This window comes from Rattus norvegicus, chromosome 16, assembly GCF_036323735.1.
Source record: "Rattus norvegicus strain BN/NHsdMcwi chromosome 16, GRCr8, whole genome shotgun sequence".
In the NCBI taxonomy this organism is placed as follows: domain Eukaryota; kingdom Metazoa; phylum Chordata; class Mammalia; order Rodentia; family Muridae; genus Rattus; species Rattus norvegicus.
The window spans coordinates 6,880,575-6,890,000 of NC_086034.1; the positions used below are offsets into that span (position 1 = coordinate 6,880,575).

At 47.8% G+C, this 9,426-nt stretch overlaps 1 protein-coding gene across 18 annotated transcripts in view; it reads left to right on the plus strand.

Annotated features, from left to right (window-relative positions):
• Btd (biotinidase) overlaps positions 1-9,426 on the plus strand; it is a 31,264-nt gene that overhangs the window by 11,127 nt on the left and 10,711 nt on the right. The gene's annotated exons all lie outside the window — the stretch shown is intronic.

The following is a 9,426-nucleotide window of genomic DNA, read 5'->3' on the forward strand; positions in this document are numbered from 1 at the left end:
GACCATGGACATCTTCAGCACTTGGTACTCCTTTATCCTGTTACCTGGGTCGTGTATACTGTAAAAATTTGAATTCCAAACTCAGTGTAAACAATAGCCTTGGTCGTAATGTCTCTCGAGTGTGGTGCCCATAGCCAAACTTTGCATGGCACATGGGCAGGCTGCTGAGAGACCCAGAGACCAAAGACAATACTCAGACACAAGGTTCATTGAAACTTATTAACACGGAGAGTCCAGTGATGATTGGCTGGAGGGTAAAGGCCCAGTGCTGGCAGACTGGAAGTCACGAGTGCACACATGCTCTCTATAGTGCTTCCTCACACTGTTTATGCTGCAAAAGGGGCTGAGGGTTTGCCGACTAAGCATTGGTCTGTCTTGTTAGATGTCCTTGTTTCCTGTGTGGTCAGAATCCCAAGGCCGAGCTGCCTTTAGAGGGTGTCTAGGGAAAGGGGTCTCCCTGGTTCTCACAGGTGACAGCCATGGTCTGTGGTTCTCAGCATACCTGTCCGTGTTCTTACCAAAAGCACTTACCAGGGCATTCTGGCCCTGGTCCCCCCTCGTTATCCATGTTCAGGTTAGAAATGGATTCCTTCTGAGGGACCAGCTTGGAAGATGCTCTCCCTTTCTTTTGGGGTGGTGGGGTGGGACGCTGATGGTGTTTATTTTTCTTTTTTTTTTTTTAAAGATTTATTTATTATATATGAGTACACTGTAGCTGTCTTCAGATACACCAGAGGAGGGCATCGGATCTCTTTACAGATGAGAGCCACCATGTGGTTGCTGGGAATTGAACTCAGGACCTCTGGAAGAGTAGTCGGGTGCTCTTAACCACTGACCCATCTCTCCAACCTGTGTTTATTTTTCTAATCAGAGTCCAACATGAGGTAAAAAAGAGTTTGCAGGTCCAGGCAGATACTTTTCCAGACAGGCAGGTGTTTGTGTTTTCCTTCTTTGCAGGGAAGGAATAATTCCTCACGTCTTCTTAGCCAGGTGCCCAGATCTCACTGCAACCCTAAGATTCTTTTCTGAGACTGTCTCTGACTATCAGACTTCTTAGATACCAAGACTGGGGAATATCGGTCTTATGTCACCATTCTGGTTTCTAATTTCTAACTTACTTTATATTTCAAAGGCTTTATTTAAGAGAAATTTCTAGGGGCTGGGGATTTAGCTCAGTGGTAGAGCGCTTACCTAGGAAGCGCAAGGCCCTGGGTTCGGTCCCCAGCTCCGAAAAAAAAAGAACCAAAAAAAAAAAAAAAGAGAGAAATTTCTAGGCTCATAGCAAAATGGAACAGAAAAACAGTCGTCCTGCGTCCACTGTCCTGATTCGTCATTAGGGGCCAGCATCCGGGGCCAAAGTGTGTGCACTGGGTTCAGCTGATGAGCCCGCATAGGCCTGCCATCCTCCGGAGCCTGCAGTTTACAGTAGGATGTACTCGATCTGTTGTATCCGCAGACCGTCTTTGGTAATGGATGCTGTGGTTGTGGGCATTCCTGACAGGAAGGAAAGGCTATGGAAGTCCAGTGGTCTAGCAGACCTGAGCCCAGAGCTCAGTTCACTTGGCCTCAGGTACACACAGCAGTAAGAAAGGCTGCTCCCGAGACCAGACAGTTGTCCAGTGTGAGATCTTGGCTGCCAATCTCTGCTGTAATCCAGAGGTAACAGGGCTGACTCGTTACCACAAGGTGGGGCCACCGACTGCTACATGGGCTCCCTGCTGTCCAAAGGCAACTGTCGGGCATTCAACTCTCCTTGTCCGGCTGTGTCGTACTTACTTTTCTATTGCTGTGATTAAACATACATACACACACACACACACACACACACACACACACACACACACACACAATACCAAAGCAACTTATAGAAAAGTTATTTTGGCTCTCAGTTTTAAGGAGTCCATAGGGAGTCAGACATCTGGAGCAGGAAGCTGAGCCGTCCAATCTTCAACCACAAAGACAAAGCGGGGGAGGCAAACAGGAAGCAGTAGGCGATGATGAACTCTCCAAGGTCCACTCCTTAAATGACAGATTTCCTTCATCAAGGTCGCACCCCCTCTCTGAACAGCGACAGGAAGGGAATGTGCAAATACACAATCTGAGTTCTTGGCGGTGGCTTTGAGCACCACTCAGTTCCTCTCCAGATCGTTCGTTTGTTTGTTTGTTTGTTTGTTTGTTTGTTTTGAGACAGTCTTGCTGTAAGCCTGTGTTTGCCTTACCCTGGCAATCCTCCCTTTCTTGGCTTCTTAAGACCTTTTATTTGAAGTTGCTTTAGCCAGATAAGGGTGAAAGACGCTCTCAGCCACGTCTGCCCTACTGAGCATGGATCAAAGGGAGTCTTCATTTCTGTTAAAGTAGGGGTTTTGTTTGTTTCCATCTCATCACTTTTTAAATATGTTCTTAGAATTTCCCTCATTTGCTTATATATCCGTCTCTTGTCCTCAGTGTCTATTTTCCCTCAGTAGAGCCCTAAACCTGGTTGTCACAGTTATTATAACGCCATTCTGGTCTTCGCTGTCTCTTTGAGCTTCGGTTTGACTTTTTAGTGTCCCTGTAATTTGTTGTCGCTGTTGCTGCTGAGAGATGACAGTGTGTTCTGGTAAAGCAAGCAGGTGCTGTAACCAGGCAGTTAGTAAAGAGGTGGCATTACGGGGAGCCCTCCAGGGATATCGCTCAGACGCTCTGTCGACAGCCGGCTGGGACTACACTCAGGTGTTTGGGACCCAACTGCAGGGGCAAGTGTTTGGAACACTGGGTTTTTAAAGGCAGAGACCGCAAGCTGATATCTCTGTCAGCAGTTGCAGGGGGAGGTTTTGTCCCAGCAAACAGTTTATCAGAAGATAGGCTGTATGAGTAGCTGCCGAGGACGTCTCCACAGGCAGTTTAAAGGAAGCTAGCATATATCTGGAACATCTTGACCAAGGGTTCCTAGAATAGGGTTGGGTAATTTCCCACAGGGCTTACCATCAAGAAGATCAAATTCTAGCCCAGTCTAAACTGCCCACAGCAAGAACACAAGGCAGAAGAGTTTCTGCACTGTCTTGCCCTGTCACAGTACCAAGAGAGGTGCCCTAGAGTTGACAGTTACACCACGCGTTGTCTGTATCCTTGTGCCTTTGACCTTGAACTGGGGGCTTCATCCATGCATAGGGCTCTCCCACCAGATGAGGTGGGATGGCCAGAAGGAGCTAATGTGAAGAAGCATGAGGAAGCTGGAGAGGGCTGAAGTTAGCATGTCTCTTCCCCCAAATCAGTTAGGCTCAGATAAAACCTCCGAGGTTAAGCTCTGATAAGGCGATTTCTTACCAGGGTGGGCCTGCTGAAGAGCAGAACCTCTGGCTACTTTCCCCCCTGACCCTGGCGGGAGAGGCAGGGGGTTCTCTAATCTTTGTGAAAATCAGTAGAACTCCTAGAGGCAAACTCACACTGGCCCCTGGTCTGATGTCTCAACCTCACCATTCTGAGCCTCCTGCAGGCCTCAATTACAGGTTAGGCTCCCTGCCAGGTTCTGGGGGCCAAGGAGGTTTCTGCTCCTCAGTATCTTCAGGCAGTGGTCGGCTCCAGGGGTTCAGTTCTCTGCCGTAGCTGAAGAAACCCTGAGCCCCAGTTTGTCCGGCTCATGTTAGGCCAAAGTCACAGTATCTGTGCTTTCTGTGGCCCAAACTAGAACCTTGAACTCTATGCTATTTTTTTTAAATAGTTTTGATTTATTAGAAAAATAGTGTAACGTTGAAGAGAACATTTTTATTATTATTATTATTATTATTATTATTATTATTATTATTATTTGGTTCTTTTTTTCGGAGCTGGGGACCGAACCCAGGGCCTTGCGCTTCCTAGGCAAGCGCTCTACCACTGAGCTAAATCCCCAACCCCACATTTTTTATTATTTATTTATTTATTTATTGGTTCTTTTTTTCGGAGCTGGGGACCGAACCCAGGGCCTTGCGCTTCCTAGGCAAGCGCTCTACCACTGAGCTAAATCCCCAACCCCACATTTTTTTTTTATTTTTATTTATTTATTTATTTATTTATTTATTTATTTATTTATTAGTTCTTTTTTTTCGGAGCTGGGGACCGAACCCAGGGCCTTGCGCTTCCTAGGTAAGCGCTCTACCACTGAGCTAAATCCCCAGCCCCCACATTTTTTATTTTTAAAGATAGGTTCTCTCTATGTAGACCAGGCTGGCTTCAAAATCATGGTGCCCACCTGCCTCTGCCTCCCCAGTGCTGGGATTAAAAGTATGAACCGGGGTTGGGGATTTAGCTCAGTGGTAAAGCGCTTGCTTAGGAAGCGCAAGGCCCTGGGTTCGGTCCCCAGCTCCGAAAAAAAGAACCAAAAAAAAAAAAAAAAAAAAAGTATGAACCAACGTGCTCAGCTAAGGAAGTGTTTTAAGTAATCCTGGCACAGGAAGCAGAGGCAGGAGGATCACTGTAAGTTCAAAACCAGCCTCCTCAGTATATCTAGAGGCTGTTTCAAGACAAAACGAAACATTGTAAATCACCATAAAATAACCCGCGTGCTCCCACCCTTCCCAGTCTTTGTCAACAGCGTACACAGCTATCCCCGTTAGTGTATACACTAAGCACATTTCATTGTCAAGGTCTTCTTAGTTCCGCTTGAAACGTCTGCATCCTGTTCTGTACGGCTGACATGGGTTTTTCCATGACTTTATTCCTACTGTGTTTCGTTCTGCTCGTCACGTTCCTCTGTTAGACACGATCTCCATCCAGTGCTACGAAATATAAAGCGGCGAGGGTACCCGGTGGGCCCATGCCGAGGTGTGCCCTGAGTAACGGCACCGTGCAACTGATGTGCTTTAAAGGGGGGTTATTGGTGGAAGGGGAACGGAGTAAAGACCTGGGAAAGGGTAGAGGCAGACAAATGGACATGTAGACAGACAGACAGACAGACAGACAGACAGACAGACAGACAGACAGACAGACAGAGGCAGAGCCATTGGGGGCAGAGAAGGACAGAAACGGGGAAAGAGAGACCCGCCAGGCACACCGGGGAACAGACACACAGAGAGAGCACTGGAGTGGCAGTGCTGCGTAATGGCGTGATGACGTAATGACGTAAGTCCTTTCGGAGCCTAGGGGAGTCACCTGTAGGCCGACATCCAGATCAGCCGTGTCAGTGCATTGAACACTGAGCACTCCATCAGAGCTTGGCCTTCACCTCACAGGTGAAGGAACGAACGCTTAGTTGTAGGGCCTTATCGTATTACAAGGATCCGAGCTGGTTTTAAACTCCCGTCTATCGAAACTTGAAAGCGCGTTTTATTCATGCCCACAGATGTTTTCGCTCCAGCACCTCAGACTTCATTTGAATGACTTCCTAAGATCAAGTCCCAGAGCAAACTGTGACTCACAATACGAATTCTCAGACTTGTTTATGCCCCTAAGATAGCACCATTAGCTCTTGACTTGCTTGCCTTAGTTTTTTTTCTAGACTTAAAATTTGAGAAGGTGCCCGTTTGAATTTCTGTTTTATAGGTGAGTTCAAAGGTTTTTGAAGCGTTTATGATTCACTTTCTTGTTAAGATCTGTCTTCCATCATTGTCTGTTTAAATGTTGCCTTTTTAAAAATGCTTTTGGTTTTTCAAGACAGGGTCTCTCTACATAGCCCTGGCTGTCTTTGAACTCACTCTGTAGACCAGGCTAGCCCTGGAACTGGAAGAGATCCAGCCGCCTCCGCCTTGCTGTCGAGGTTAAAGGTGTGAGCTTTAAGTGCTGGCTGGATGTCTATATTTTGCATATAGATTGTTTTCATCATTTTAACTGCTTCAACTCTTAGACGTTTGTTCCAAATTTCTGATGCCGAATTCTAATTTATGATCTACTAATTCCGAGTTAGGAGTGGTTTGTTTGTACGGGTCACCAGGTGTTTGAGCTCATTTCCAAATCGTTCTTTAGTCATCCCTGGTTTGCTTATTTAGTCGACCTTTCCTCCCCTTTTTTGAGCACAGCATAAAAAGGCTGCGTGGGCGTTTTCAAAGGCAGATGTGGGTGAAACCCTGCCGGTGGCTTAAGTCCCTTTCTAGCTAAAGGGTAATCGCTCTCCAACCCAGGAAGGAACTACAATGCCTTCCTCAGCTTTGAAGTTGATGCTAAGATGTGTGGAGCCTATAGCTTTCCTGGGAGAGACCAAAACCCCCCTTCCCAGTGTATCCCCAGCGCCCACGGCATGCCCCAGGTCTGCAGGACCTGGTCCTTCAAACTTGGTAAAGCAGCAGGATTTAGGAGGTTCAGCCACATGCCTGTCCTGCCAAGACTCTGGGATGCACAAGACAGTGGAAGCTACCCACATAATTCCCCACTTGACCACATCAGCCAGTCAGAAAGCCTGGTGCCTCTCAGGCTGGGGTGCAGGTACCACACGTTCTCACGGCTCTTTACTGCTGATCAGATACATAGGCCTGGGCAGGGGGCTGCCATTTTCATCACGCTCTGCCCTCTGACTGAACACCACCAGCTTCTCTCATGGTGGAGTGCCTATGTCCCACACAGTGCTGTGTCACAGGCCTCCTCCTACTCCTGATCTAGGAACTGACCGCATCAAGACCGTGAGTTTGTCTGGCCTCTCTTCCTGAACCTAGTGACCTTTTCCAATATGTCCCCCCTCAGCTTTTCAATGGAGAAGGGTTTGCATGTGGCCCATAGGCCTCTCGCTTTGGCCTTCTTGTTTCAGTCTCTTCCACACTCCCTGCCATCGCTCTGGTAGTGTTTCTTAGACTATCCTATGACGGACATCATGTGGATGTGAGAGTTGGGATTCTCTGGTATTATTATCACCTACTGCCTGCTTCTGGTCTTCACTCCTCACTCTTGAGATCACAGGCAGGAGCCCGGGAGCACTGGCGAAGGCGTTTGGTTCTACCTGACAGATCCATTGTTCACCTAGAGATTGGTGCCCACCGTGCATTTAACAGGAAAGGTCAGCTTTCCTGTTGTCTGTCTTCTGAGTTCATCTTCCCAGACAAGGCTGACCGGTGGATCTAAGCCTGTTGTGTTGCAGCCTTCTGGTCTTTTAGAGGGTGGTTCTTATGACTTTAATTTTAATGAGTTCAACAGGGTAATGGAGGGGAAATTTCCACACACACTCCCAAAATGATTCCCTATTGACGCCTATTAAGGCTCACTTCAAATAATTTTTTTCTTTGGAGCTGGGGACCGAACCCAGGGCCTTGTGCTTGCTAGGCAAGCGCTCTACCACTGAGCTAAATCCCCAACCCCCAAATAATTTTATTTAAAATGAATTCGCGCAACATGTTGCCCAGATTGGTCTTGAATGAGGTTCTCCTCTTGCCCCAGCCTCCTGAATGGCTGGGATTATATAACACTATTCCTGGCGTTTGGTGGATTCAGTGATGGGTCTTGGGAGCTTCGAGCATTACAGAAGAGTAGCTATCTGGGGGTGCCGCACTGTGGACTCTCCTGACCGCTTGGCCACAGTCAGCTTTGGACTTCCTTCCTCGTGCTTTCTGTGAACTCCAATGTACTCGAGAAAAACATTATGCTGGGTAGAATAAGGCTGGGTGACTTCTCGGGGAATTCGATGTGCTCTGCTGGCCTACTTTGTGTGTTTTTAATCAGGGACTCTGGAGTGAACACGGTAGTGTTGTTTATCTGAGGGTGTTCCGGGCCTGGCTAAGGTGAGCACCATGTCTGTTAACCGACTGGCTTTGTTCTGTGTCTGTGCCTGCTAAGACACCCTGACCCAAAGTGACTTCTGGCAGGAATGAGTGTATCGGGCTTACAGTTCCAGGCCACAGTTCAGTATAGCCGACAGGTAAGGCAGGAGTATCACACCCACAGTCTAGAGCTGAGAGGGAAGTGCTCGGATCCTCACTAGCTTGAATGCTACTGGCTTTCTCCTGTCTTAGACTATCAATGACCTAGAACTGCCTAGAACAGAGCGCACAACGGGCTGGAGCTTCCCCCATTCATTAGCAGCACACATCCTCTTAGGCCAGTCTTCCCGGGAGATGCTAGGTGTGTCCCAGCACACCGGCCAAATGTTGCCAAATGTTGCGAGATATTAGAAGTGGAAAGGGAAGGGAAGGAATAAAAAACAAAAGCCATTGCTATTGCCTCAAACGCCCATTGGTGTTATTCTCAGTTTGTCCACCAGGTGGCAGTCACACCTGCAAAATCAGCCAGCTGGGTTTTTTGTTTGTTTGTTGTTTGTTTTTTTCCCATACAATGGTACAAAGACCGTCCTCACCTTAAATCCTGTGACACAGCAGGAAGATACTTACAGTAGTGAACCTGGACCTAGAGTCCTGCACATGGTGCCCAATGCTGTACCATAAAGCTGCACCCTTAGTCCAGGAGGTTTTATTCTACTTAAATTGTGAAGGTATTCCCCATTTGAGAGAGAGAAAGACAACATTTAGGTTAATGTATCACGACTGTTGGATTTCTCTTTTGGCTTAAGACAAGTTTTTCTAGTTGGTAAAGCAGAACTTAGCCCCTGCCCAAGCACAGTGCAGAGATGTTTCTGCCTATCATCGGAAAAGTGAAGCCACAGTTTACCGGCGTACCTCGGAGGACTGGACAATGTTACTTATTGTTCCTTGTGGGTTCAGCCGAAAATTCCCATCAACACTGATTGTCCTGCTGTGTTTTCCTACACATGACCTTTTCAGCTTCCAGGCTGTCATCCAGATAACGCAACAATGGCTGCCTCACAATAGAAAGGCAAGAATCCGGTCATTGTCCAGCCCACGGGGCTGGCTATCTCTGCCATCCCAGTCTGAGGCTGGGGTCCTAGAGGATCCCTGGACTGTGGTGGTTTTCAGTGTACACTGTCCTGAAGAATTTGGATTTAACGCCATCAGCAACAGGACAGGTGAACCCGCCACTTAGAGTGGGGGCCAGTGGGGGAAAGGCAGTTTCCTTCCTCCATGTCTATAATGTCTATGTACGTGGGCTGTCACCAGGAGGTGGGGCCCAGATAGAGGGTAGATCTTCCAGCTTCAAATAATCTGACTAAGAGAATCCCTCGAAGGAAGGAGTGTCTAGCAGCTTGGATTTTAGTTGATTCCAGATGTAGTCAAGTTGACAACCAAGATTAGTCATAACTAGTCCACCACTTGTCAACTTGACACACAGTGACATCTCTTTATGTCGTGATTCATTTCCAAATGAAAACAGTAACCAGGTCATAATTCTGCCTAACCCTTCTGATGGGGTGTGGGTGGAGGACTTCAGGCCATTGACTAGACTCTGCTTGTCTTCCTGTAATCCCACCAGCCACCATTTCCCACCTGCCTCCTGTGCTCCAGCCACCACTGCTCCCCTGGCCATTTCTGGAATGGAGAGGCATGCTCCTGCCTCAGTCCCTCTGCATGGATGCTCCTCCTCCTGACTTCCTGTGCCATCACACACCCACCTCTGCACACCCACGTCTCTGTCAGC